The following is a 12,053-nucleotide window of genomic DNA, read 5'->3' on the forward strand; positions in this document are numbered from 1 at the left end:
TAAGATCAGGTACAAGATATGGAATCCAAATTGCAAAGGAAGAATTAGAACTGTCACTGTTTGAAGATGACATGATACGATACATAGAAAATCCTAAAGATGCCACCAAAAATCTACTAGAGTTCATCAGTGAATTCAGTAAAGTTGCAGTATATGAAATTAATATAAATAAATCTTTTGCATTTCTATACACTAATAAGCAACTATCAAAAAAAGAAATTAAGAAAACATCATCACATAAAAAAGGATAAAATCCTAGAAGTAAGTCTAAATAATGAAGTAAAAACCTCTACTCAGAAACTATAAGACACTGATGAAGGAAACTGAAGATGACATGAAAAGATGGAAAAATATACCATGTTCATGTATTCAAGAATTAATATTATTAAAATTACCACACTCCCCAAGGCAATCTACAGATTCAATGCAATCTGTATCAAAATACCTATGACATTTTTCACAGAACAAAGAACAAATAATTTTAAAGTTTGCATAGAAACACAAAAGACCCCAAAAGCTAAAGTAATCTTTAGGAAAAAAGAACAGAGTTGGACATATCATGCTTCTTGACTTCAGACATTACTACAAAGTTATAGTAATCCAAACAGTATGACACTGGGACAAAACACACATATAGATTAATGGAATAGAATAGAGAGCCCAGAAATGAACACATGCACTTATGGTCAATTAATCTATGACAAAGGAGGCAAGAATATACAATGGAGAAAATCTCTTCAATAAGTGGTGATGGGTAAAACTGGACAGCTACATTTAAAAGCATAAAATTAGAACATTTTCTCACACCATATACAAAAATAAACTCAAAATGGATTAAAGACCTAAATGTAAGACCTGAAACCGTAAAATTCCTAGAAGGAAACTTAAGCAGAACACTCGTTGACATAAGTAATAACAATAATTTTTGGATTTGTCTCCTAAGGCAAAGGAAACAAAAGAAAAAATAAACAAATGGGATATAATTGATGTTAAAAGCTTTTTCAACAGCAAAGGAAACCATCAACAAAACAAAGACAACCTACTAAATGGGAGAAAATACTTCCAAATGATATGACTAATGAGAAATTGATATCCAAGATATTTTTTAAAAGCTCATATAAGTCAATATCAAAATAAGAAACAACCCCATTAAAAAATGGGCAGAAGACCTGAACTGACATTTTTCCAAAGAAAACATACAGATAGCCAACAGGCACCTGAAAAAATGCTGACTATCTCTAATAATCAGAGAAATATGAATCAAAACGACAATGAGATATCATCTCACACCTATCAGAATGGCTATCATCAAAAATACCAGAAATAAAAATTGCTGGTGAAAATGTGAAGAAAAGGGAACACTTGTACAGTGTTGGTGGGAGGGTAAATTGGTGTAGCTACTATGGAAGACAGTATGGATGTTCCTCAAAAAACTGAAAGTAGAACTACCATATGATCCAGCAGTTCCCTCCCAGTTATGTATCTGAAGAAAACAAAAGCACTAATTCAAAAAGATACATGCACCCTGATATTCATAGCAGCATTATTTACAATAGCCAAGTATGGAAGCAATCTAAGTGTCCATCAATACACACACACACACACACACACACACACACACACACACACACACACACAATGGAATACTACTTAGTTGTAAAAAAGAATGAAGTTCTTCCATTTGCAACAACATAGATGAACCTCGAGGGTATTATGCTTAGTGAAAATCAGACAAAGACAAATACTGCATGATATCACTTATATGTGGAATCTAAGAAAATAAAACAATGAAGTGAATGTAACCAAATGGAAACAGACTCACTAATATAAACTAGTGGTTACCAGTAGGGAGAGGGAAGGAGGGGGCAAGATAGAGGTAGGGGATTAAGAGCAGGCACAAATCACCATGTATAAATTAAATAAGCTATAAGGGTATATTGTAAACCACAGGCAATATAGCCAATATTTTATAACTTTAAATGGAGTATAATCTATGTAAATTTTGAATCACTATGTTGTGCACCTGAGACTAACATAATATTGTAAATCAACTATACCTCAATAAAGAAAAATAAATTATATCTACATTTAAAATTATCTAAATTAACCCTTCTTTAATTAAACTCCTAATAGATGCAAAGCTGTGTTTCCCATTTCTGGCCTCAGGTCCTCATACTTTCTGAAAGAGAATAGGATAATGGGAAGAAAAAGGAAGAGAATTGGCATATTATTAACAATAAAATAACCACCAATTGACCATTTCTCATTCTATATTAACAGGATGTAATTTCAGGCTAATCATTTATCTAGTGTGTCTCCCCAGTGGGTTGGTCAGAAGTTTCCTCATGAGTATTTTCATTTAAATATTTTGGCATAATTATCAAAGAAGTGATAGTTGTTCAATTCATTGAATTCTATCAGGTGGTACAAGGTTTCAATTTATCCCATTAGTGATAATTTATCATTTTGATCATTTGGTTAATCTTGTGTCTGCCAGTTGTCCCACTGTGAAGTTTTTGCCATAACTACTTTTTTCATGGGCTCTTTGAGCAAGAACTGGATTGGTTGGGCAAAGAAAGTGATATATCCACAGAGTCTGTCATTTTCTCCACCTGATAATTAATATTTTCCTTTGTTGTGGATTTTTTTGGCCGGTATTCACGCTGGACAAAATGTATTTGTAATCTGTATTCATATGATTAGTTTAATTGAGACCATGTAGGAGTCCTTTGAGTTTATCAACTAAAATTAACAAAACCAATTTATAACTTAAAAAGAAGTTCAAATCTACATTTTAGTTTCCCTCCCCTGTATCAAACCAAGAAGGTGAGAATAGTGAAAATAATAGGGCATTTGAAATTAATTTTTTGTGACCTTGGAGAACTCACATTTATCCTTATGATGCCTAATTTCTACATCTTCAAATTAAGCAGGTAGACAATCATGTAACAAGCATTTTTATTCAAATTTTACTATATGCCAGGCATCATACTAAGTTTTTAAATACATTGCTTATTTTAAAACTTATCATAAACTATGTGGATGGTGTCATACCCATTTTATAGGTAAGGTTATTAACATAAAGAGACATAAATAAATTCACCACAATCAAATACTGAGTACACAGCAGAGCTAAGATTCCAGTTTAGGAATGTCAAACTTAGAGGGCAACCTCTCAGCCCTACCCTACTTCCTTGCTGTCTCACCCAGGACCCATTTCAGCTCTAACAGGTTTTGAATTTCCACGAATAAGGAATGGCAATGAGAGCTGAATTTTGTTATGTCACTTGGAGTCAAATAATTATCATGTCCAGTATAAGTTTCACCTCCTCTTCCTCAATATATTTTAAATTCTATTTGTAGATTCCTGACCTCCTTTGCTCCCAAACATTCAAAACTTGTTTTAATTTTTTTACATGTGTTTTAGTTTCATTCTTTTGGCCATCTCTCCTGAACTCTGTAGCAATACAATAGTGCCACAGATCAGTTGACAGCTTTATGTAGAAATTTCATGTTTGACAGGCTTTTATCTAAGAAAGCCTAGAGGACATTTGTCATCTGCCGAGTAAGGTCCTCACAACTTCTCTTCTCCCACATTCAGAAATGACATATTGTGACCTTGTACACTCCTACACTCCTGGGTGTACAATTTCAATGAGATGCTTCCTCTACTTCCCCGAGGATTATTCCTAATCTTAAAACTGTAATAAAAATTTTCACATTTAATTTTTTTCTGTCTGTTACTCAAGTTATTTTTAGATATTTGTTTTTACCCTGTATTCACATCTCTAAGGACTTGCCATGGGAACATCTGTGATTCATGTATTTGAATGGATTTGGAGGAAAACTGAGCCAAGCAAAGGGAATCATATTTATCTGTCATGTTAAGAATGTTTTTTTGTATTATTATTTTTATCCATTTTTGTATTTTTAAAGTGGAGCTTACTGGATATCACATATTAAAACAAAGCAAAATAAAGCACTTTATTGAGGAATGCTTTCTCTCTTGTAAAAAGCTTGTGATCTTTTGATGTAGAAGTTTTTAACAGTGATGACTTCTTTTTTACATTTAAATGGCTGTTTTTTCATAACACCAAAATCCAGTGGCCTAATATTTGCTTTATATGAAAATAAAATAGTCACAATAACTTTTCATAGTAAAGGTGATGCATTCTTATATTTAATATTCTAAGCATTCATTTCCTTTTTCTTAATTCTTTTAGGTGACATGTATAACCAATAACTGTGCTTATGAAAAGAGCATAAGTAAATGTCAGATTCATCGCTGTGTTTTTAAATAGTTTTGAATGATAAATGTTGGAGGAAATATTAGTGTTTAAAATTGGCTTGTATTGCCAGATCTTGGTGAATGGTTGGATATAACTCATTATTCAAACTGGAACACATTTTAGAGTAAAGGAAGGTGCTAACCTCAGGATAACAGGTTAACAAGCATACACTGGCAAAGGCCCAGATCAACTCAGATATAGGTTTACCCTAAATGGGAGGGATAAACTGCCCATAAATGTCAAGGATGAAATGCAGAATCATTTAGGCTAATAGATCTATATATCTATACCAACACTTCTCTGGTTTTATTGGATATGGATAGAGTTCTTTTCTTTTGTCTACACATTGTCATTGAATTGATAAATAATAAAGTGAAGCAAAAATTTCATATCCAGAGATTACTTGAACTATTTCCCATAGAGCCTCAATAGGGTAATTCAAAGTCTGTGGCAAGAAAAACATTGATCTAAAAGAACTTATTTGCACCAGGATGGGTTCAGACCCTCCATCCTGGAAGTATTACTTCTTCATCTATGATTTATCTTTTTAAAATGGCATAGGAGAGAGAACTTCAAGATGGCGGAGAAGTAAGATGTGGAGATCACCTTCCTCCCCACAAATACATCAGAAGTACATCTACATGTGGAACAACTCCTACAGAACACCTACTGAACGCTGGCAGAAGACCTCAGACCTCCCAAAAGGCAAGAAACCCCCCCACGTACCTGGGTGGGGCAAAAGAAAAGAGAAAAACAGAGACAAAAGAATAGGGACGGGACCTGCACCAGTGGGAGGGAGCTGTGAAGGAGGAAAAGTTTCCACACACTAGGAAAACCCTTCACTGGTGGAGAAGGGGGCGGTGGAGGGGAAGCTTCAGAGCCACGGAGGAGAGCGCAGCCACAGGGGTGCAGAGGGCAAAGCGGAGAGATTCCCACACAGAGGATCAGTGCCGAGCAGCACTCACCAGCCCGAGAGGCTTGTCTGCTAACCCGCCGGGGCGGGCAGGGGCTGGGACCTGAGGCTCGGGCTTCGGAGGTCAGAACCCAGGGAGAGGACTGGGGTTGGCTGCATGAACACAGCCTGAAGGGGGCTAGTCCACCACAGCTAGCCAGGAGGGAGTCCAGAAAAAGCCTGGAAGAGCCTAAGACACAAGAGGCCATTGTTTCAGGGTACACGAAGAGAGGGGATTCAGAGCACTGCTTAAATGAGCTCCAGAGTTGGGCACGAGCTGCGGCTATCAGCACGGACACCAGAGACGGGCATGGGACGCTAAGGCTGTTGCTGCAGCCACCAAGAAGCCTGTGTGCGAGCACAGGTCACTCTCCACACCTCCCTTTCCTGGAGCCTGTGCAGCCCGCCACTGCCAGGGTTTCCTGATCCAGGGACAACTTCCCCAGAAGAACACACGGTGCGCCTCAGGCTGTTGCAACATCATGCCGTCCTCTGCCACCACAGGCTCTCCCCACACCCCTCCCTCCCCCCAGCCTGAGTGAGCCAGAGCCCCCGAATCAGCTGCTCCTTTAACCCCGTCCTGTCTGAGTGAAGAACAGATGCCAGAGGGCAACCTACATGAAGAGGCAGGGCCAAATCAAAAGCTAAACCCCAGGAGCTGTGTGAACAAAGAAGAGAAAGGGAAATCTCTCCCAGCAGCCTCAGGAGCAGCGGATTAAATCTCCACAATCAACTTGATGTACCCTGCATCTGTGGAATACCTGAATAGACAACGAATCATCCCAAAATTGAGGCTGTGAACTTTGGGAGCAACTGTAGACTTGGGGTTTCTTGCTGCTTCTAATTCGTTTCTAGTTTTAGGTTTGTCTTAGTTTAGTATTTAGAGTTCATTATCATTGGTAGATTTGATTATTGATTTGGTTGCTTTCTTCCTTTTTTTTTAAATATAGATATATATATATTTTTTTCCTTTTTCACTTTTTGTGAGTTTGCATGTGTATGCTTGTTTGGGTGATTTTGTCTGTATAGCTTTCCTTTTACCATTTCTCCTAGGGTTCTGTCTATCCGTTCTTTTTGTTTGTTTGTTTGTTTTCTTAGTATAGTTTTTAGTGCTTGTTATCATTGGTGGATTTGTTTTATGGTTTGGCTGCTCTCTTCTTTCTTTCTTTCTTTTTGTTTTTCTTTTTTTATTACCTTTTAATTTTTTTAATAATTTCTTTTATTTTAATAACTTTATTTTATTTTATTTTTTTCCTTCTTTCTTTTATTCTCACTTTTCTTCTGAGCCATATGGCTGACAGGAACTTGGTGCTCAGGCTGGGTGTCAAGCCTCTGTTTCTGAGGTGAGAGAGCCAATTTCAGGACATTGGTCGACCAGAGACCTCCCGACTCCATGTAATATCAAACGGCGAAAGATCTCCCAGAGATCTCCAGCTCAAAGCTAAGACACAGCTCCACTCAACCACCATCAAGCTACAGTGCTAGAAACCCCATGCCAAACAGCTAGCAAGACAAGAATACAACCAACCCATTAGCAGAGAGGCTGCCTAAAATCATAATAAGGTCACAGACACCCTAAAAGACAACACTGGATGCGGCCCTGCCCACCAGAAAGACAAGATCCAGTCTCATCCACTAGAACACAGGCACCAGTCCCCTCCACCAGGAAGCCTACACAACCCACTGAACCAACTTTAGCCACTGGTGGCAGACACCAAAAACAATGGGAAATATGAACCTGCAGCCTGCAAAAAGGAGACCCCAAACACAGTAAGTTCAGCAAAATGAGAAGATAGAGAAACACACAGCAGATGAAGAACAAGGTAAAAACCCACCAGACCAAACAAATGAAGAGGAAATAAGCAGTCTACCTGGAAAAGAATTCAGAATACTGATAGTAAAAATAATCCAAAATCTTGGAAATAGAATGGAGAAAATACAAGAAACGTTTAACAAGGACCTAGAAGAACTAAAGAGCAAACAAACAATGATGAACAACACAATAAATGAAATTAAAAATTCTCTTGAAGGAATAAACAGAAGAATAACTGAGACAGAAGAATGGGTAAGTGACCTGGAAGATAAAATAGTAGAAATAATACCGCAGAGCAGAATACAGAAAAAAGGATGAAAAGAATTGAGGACAGTCTCAGAGACCTCTGGGACAACACTAAATACACCAACATTCGAATGATAGTGGTCCCAGACCAGAAGAAGAAAAGAAAAAGAAGGGGTCTGAGAAAATATTTGAAGAGATTATAGTTGAAAACTTCCACAACATGGGAAAAGAAATAGTCAATCAAGTCCAGGAAGCACAGAGAGTCTCATACAGGATAAATCCAAGGAGCAACACCTCAAGACACATATTAATCAAACCATCAAAAATTAAATACAAACAAAAATATTAAAAGCAGCAAGGGAAAAACAACAAATAACATACAAGGGAATCCCGATAAGGTTAACAGCTGTTCTTTCAGAAGAAACTCTGTAAGCCAGAAGGGTGTGGCAGGACATATTTAAAGTGATGAAAGGGAAAAACCTACAACCAAGATTACTCTACACAGCAAGGATCTCATTCAGATTCGATGGAGAAATTAAAACCTTTACAGACAAGCAAAAGCTAAGAGAATTCAGCACCACAAAACCAGCTTTACAACAAATGCTAAAGAAACTTCTATAGGCAGGAAACACACAAGAAGGAAAAGACGTACAATAACAAATGAAAACAAATTAAGAAAATGGTAATAGGGACATACATATTGATGACTACCTTAAATGTAAATGGATTAAATGGTCCAACCAAAAGACATAGACTGGCTGAATGGATACAAAAATGAGACTCATATATATGTTGTCACAAGAGACCCACTTCAGACCTAGGGAAACATACAAACTGAAAGTGAGGAGATGGAAAAAAGATATTCCATGCAAATGAAAATCAAAAGAAAGCTGGAATAGCAATTCTCATATCAGACAAAATATACTTTAAAATGAAGACTATTACAGGAGGCGAAGAAGGACAGTGCATAATGTTCAAGGGATCAATCCAAGAAGAAGACATAACAATTGCAAATATTTATGCACCCAACATAGGAGCACCTGAGCACATAAGGCAAATGCTAACAGCCATAAAAGGGAAAATTGACAGTAACACAATCATAGTAGTGGACTTTAACACCTACTCTCACCAATGGACAGATCATCCAAAATGAAAATAAATAAGGAAACACAAGCTTTAAATGATATATTAAACAAGATGGACTTAATGGATATTTATAGGACAATCCATCCAAAAACAACAGAATACACTATCTTCTCAAGTGCTCATGGAACATTCTCCAGGATAGATCATATCTTCGGTCACAAATCAAGCCTTGGTAAATTTAAGAAAATTGAAATCGTATCAAGTATCTTTTCTGATGACAACGCAATGAGACTACATATCAATTACTGGAAAAAAATCTTTAAAAATACAAACACGAGGAGGTTAAACAATACATTACTAAATAACCAAGAGATCACTGAGGAAATCAAAGAGGAAATCAAAAAAATACCTAGAAAAAAATGACAATGAAAACACAATGACCCGAATCCTATGGGATGCAGCAAAAGCAGTTCTAAGAGAGAAGTATATAGCAATACAATCCTACCTTAAGAAACAAGAAAAAACTCAAATAAACAACCTAACCTTACACCTAAAGCAATTAGAGAAAGAAGAACAACAAAAAAAAAAAATCCAAAATTAGCAGAAGGAAAGAAATAAAGGTCAGATCAGATCAGATCAGAAATAAGGATCAGATCAAATAAATGAAAAAGAAATGAAGGAAATGATAGCAAAGATCAATAAAACTAAAACCTGGTTCTTTGAGAAGATAAACAAAATTGATAAACCATTAGCCAGACCCATGAAGAAAAACAGGAAGAAGACTCAAATCCATAGAATTAGAAAGGAAAAAGAAGCAACAACTGACACTGCAGAAATACAAAGGATCATGAGCGATTACTACAAGAAACTATATGCCAATAAAATGGACAACCTGGAAGAAATGGACAAATTCTTAGAAAAGCACAACCTTCTGAGACTGAACCAGGAAGAAATAGAAAATATAAACCGACCAACCACAAGCACTGAAGTTTTGTCTGTGATTAAAAATCTTCCAACAAACAAAAGCCCAGGCCCAGATGGCTTCACAGGAGAATTCTATCAAACATTTAGAGAAGAGTTAACACCTATCCTTCTCAAACTCTTCCAAAATATAGCAGAGGGAGAAACACACCCAAACTCGTTCTATGAGGCCACTGTCACCCTGATACCAAAACCAGAAAAAGATGTCACAAAGAAATATCATGCCAATATCACTGATGAACATACAGGCAAAAATCCTCAACAAAATACTAGGAAACAGAATTGAACAGCGCATTAAAAGGATCATACACCATGATCACATGGGGTTTATCCCAGGAATGCAAGGATTCTTCAATATATACAAATCAATCAATGTGATAAACCAGATTAACAAATTGAAGGAGAAAAACCATATGATCATCTCAACTGATGCAGAAAAAGCTTTTGACAAAATTCAACACCCATTTATGTTAAAAACCCTCCAGAAAGTAGGCATAGGGGGAACTTACCTCAACATAATAAAGGTCATATATGACAAACCCACAGCCAACATAATTCTCAATGGTGAAAAACTGAAAGCATTTCCACTAAGATCAGGAACAAGACAAGGTTGTCCACGGTCACCACTATTATTCAACATAGTTTTGGAAGTTTTAGCCACAGCAATCAGAGAAGAAAAAGAACTAAAAAGAATCCAAATCGGAAAAGAAGAATTAAAGCTGTCACTGTTTGCAGATGACATGATACTATATATAGAGAATCATAAAGATGCTACCAGAAAGCTGCTAGACCTAATCAATGAATTTGGTAAAGTAGCAGGATACAAAATTAATGCACAGAAATCTCCTGCATTCCTATACACTAATGATGAAAAAATCTGAAAGAGAAGTTAAGGAAGCACTCCCATTTACCACTGCAACAAAAAGAATAAAATATCTAGTAACAAACCTACCTAAGTAGGCAAAAGACTTGTATGCAGAAAGCTATAAGACACTGGTGAAAAAAATTAAAGATGATACGAACAAATGGAGAGATATACCATGTTCTTGGATTGGAAGAATCAACATTGTGAAAATGACTATACTACCCAAAGCAATCTACAAATTCAATGCAATCCCTATCATACTACCAATGGCGTTTTTCACAGAACTGGAACAAAAAATTTCACAATTTGTATGGAAACACAAAAGACCCCAAATAGCCAAAGCAATCTTTAGAAAGAAAATGGAGCTGGAGGAATCAGGCTCCCAGACTTTAGACTATACTACAAAGCTACAGTAATCAAGACAGTATGGTACTGGCACTAAAAGAGAAATATAGATCAATGGAACAGGATAGATTGCCCAGAGATAAACCCACACACATATGGTCACCTTATCTTTGATAAAGGAGACAACAATGTGCAATGGAGAAAATACAGCCTCTTCAATAAGTGGTGCTGGGAAAACTGGACAGCTACATGTAAAAGAATGAAATTAGAACTCTCCCTAACACCATACACAAAAATAAACTCAAAATGGATTAAAGACCTAAATGTAAGGGCAGACACTATAAAACTCTTAGAGGAAAACATAGGCAGGACACTCTATGACATCAATCACAGCAAGATCCTTTTTGACCCATCTGCTAGAGCAATGGAAATAAAAACAAAAATAAACAAATGGGTCCTAATGAAACTTAAAAGGTTTTGCACAACAAAGGAAACCATAAACAAGACAAAAAAACAACCCTCAGAATGGGAGAAAATAGTTGCTAATGAAGCAACTGACCAAGGATTAATCTCCAAAATTTACAAGCAGCTCATGCAGCTCAATATGAAAAAAACAAACCCAATCCAAAAATGGGCAGAAGACCTAAATAGATATTTCTCCAAAGAAGATATACAGATTGCCAACTAACACATGAAAGGATGCTCAACATCACTAATCATTGGAGAAATGTAAATCAAAACTACAATGAGGTATCACCCCACACAGGGTGTGGCCATCATCAACAGATCTACAAACGATAAATGCTGGAGAGGGTTTGGAGAAAGGGAACGCTCTTGCACTGCTGGTGGGAATGTAATTTGATACAGCCACTATGGAGAACAGTATGGAGGTTCCTTAAAAAACTAAAAATAGAACTACCATACGACCCAGCAATCCCACTACTGAGCATATATCCTGAGAAAACCATAATTCAAAAAGAATCATGTACCACAATATTCATTGCAGCTCTATTTCCAATAGCCAGGACATGGAAGCAACCTTAGTGTCCATCGACAGATGAATGGATAAAGAAGATGTGGCACATATATACAATGGAGTATTACTCAGCCATAAAAAGAAATGAAGTTGAGTTATTTGTAGTTAGGTGGATGGACCTAGAGACTGTCATACAGAGTGAAGTAAGTCAGAAAGAGAAAAATAAATACCATATTCTAACACATATATATGGAATCTAAAAAAAATAAAAATGGTTCTGAGGAAACTAGGAGCAGGATAGGAAAAAGCCGCAGAGGTAGAGAATGGACTTGAGGACATGGGGAGAGGGGGAAGGGTAAGCTGGGACGAAGTGAGAGAGTGGCATGGACATATATACACTACCAAACGTAAAATAGATAGCTAGTGGGAAGCAGCCACATAGCACAGGGAGATCAGCTCTGTGCTTTGTCACCACCTAGAGGGGTGGGTTGGGGAGGGTT

General features: G+C 36.8%; 1 long non-coding RNA gene across 8 annotated transcripts in view; it reads left to right on the forward strand.

The window, feature by feature from the left end:
* LOC309634712 overlaps positions 1–12,053 on the forward strand; it is a 125,553-nt gene that overhangs the window by 40,187 nt on the left and 73,313 nt on the right. The window contains exon 3 of one of the 8 annotated variants that reach the window (XR_014248320.1): positions 4,851–5,002. The exons of the other annotated variants lie outside the window; for them this stretch is intronic. This is a non-coding gene — a long non-coding RNA (uncharacterized lncRNA). Of the gene's footprint in view, positions 1–4,850; positions 5,003–12,053 lie in introns of those variants that run through there. 8 annotated transcript variants of the gene reach the window in all.

The sequence above is a fragment of the Balaenoptera borealis genome (genome assembly GCF_965194805.1).
Source record: "Balaenoptera borealis genome assembly, chromosome: 9".
Lineage (NCBI taxonomy): Eukaryota > Metazoa > Chordata > Mammalia > Artiodactyla > Balaenopteridae > Balaenoptera > Balaenoptera borealis.